Below are 1,210 nucleotides of genomic sequence, written 5' to 3' on the forward strand. Positions count from 1 at the left end.
CGGCACATGCTTTAACAACTCCCGGACCCCAAAGGACCGCTCCATGCCCCCCACTTCTTGCTCAATCATTTTGATTTTCACCCAATAAAGTTGGAGGATTATTTTTTTTGATGACTATTTTTTTTTTAATGAACCTTCTCTCGTTTACTTGGATGTGATCAGCTGTTAAGTAAATAAAGCAAAACACAAACAAAAAAAAGAGAGGCGAAGATCCAGTAGGAACTGCGAGGGGAAATGGAAAGTAAGTTTTTTCTTTAACTTTTATTGAGTAGTTTGTGTTAAATTTAGGTCGAGTATCGATTATCTTTCCAGGCTGATCTTGCACAATCTTTGATATTTCGCTCTCGCTCGCTCGCTCCCTCTCTCTCTCTCTCTCTCTCCCTCTCTCTCTCTGCCTCTTTCTCTCTCTCTCACATACACACACACACTCACACTCCCATCCCCAGATCCCATGTATCTCTCCCTCTCTCTCTCCCCCCTTTTTTTTCTGCCTCTTTCCCCATTTTTAGGTACAGTATTTGCTCTCATTTGGGGGAGGAGGGACAGCCTTTTCTCTCTCGCTCGCTCGTGATGATGATTTTTGCCTTGCTTGCTTTAATTCTGGGGGGTTTCGGTTTTCTTGCTCGGGCTGGAACTTTTGGCTGAAGTGGCGGACCCCGCGCGCTGGGCGGCCGAGGTTTGGAGGAGGAGGAGGATGAGGAGGATTTATTTATTTTGCGTTTTTTTGGGGGGGGGGGGCTTGTCAGTTTAGGCAAGATGTTACGGCTGTCAGAAGTCCTCGCCTGCAGGTCCCCTGCTAGTCCGCTCCCCTCGCTCGCAGCCTGATGCCTCCTCCCCCCCCCCAAAAAAAGTTTGAGGTACATTTTTGGGGCGCAAATCCCTCCTCGCCCCCCTGCCCTCTCCGCACTTGGGCTGTGGAGGGGGCGCCCCGTGTGTGCGTCTTCCCCTCAGGTAGGTCCCCCCTCAGCCCGGCGGCGGCGGAGGCCGGCTGGCGGCGGGGATGTGGTGCCGGACGCTGCCTCCCCGGCAGCCGCCGCTTGGCCGCGGGGGGGAGGGGGCCGCACGGCGCTGCCGCTGCCCCTGCCGCTGCCCAGCTGGGCGCGGAGGACGCCGCACTGTCCGGGCCGAGCAGCAGCGGGGCGAAGAAGGCTCCCCGCGCCACGATGAAGCGCATCCCTCCCCGCACGGCGGCTCACTGCAGACGCGCCCC

General features: G+C 56.1%; 1 protein-coding gene across 2 annotated transcripts in view; it reads left to right on the forward strand.

Annotated features, from left to right (window-relative positions):
* The first annotated feature begins 6 nt into the window (after positions 1-6).
* ZFHX4 (zinc finger homeobox 4) overlaps positions 7-1,210 on the forward strand; it is a 177,816-nt gene continuing 176,612 nt past the window's right edge. For both annotated transcript variants that reach the window (XM_019549458.1, XM_019549475.1), the window contains exon 1: positions 7-241. The gene's annotated coding sequence lies outside the window, so the exon portion shown is untranslated. The remainder of the gene's footprint in view (positions 242-1,210) is intronic.

The sequence above is a fragment of the Crocodylus porosus genome, unplaced genomic scaffold (assembly GCF_001723895.1).
Source record: "Crocodylus porosus isolate Cpor-Errol unplaced genomic scaffold, CroPor_comp1, whole genome shotgun sequence".
In the NCBI taxonomy this organism is placed as follows: Eukaryota; Metazoa; Chordata; order Crocodylia; family Crocodylidae; genus Crocodylus; species Crocodylus porosus.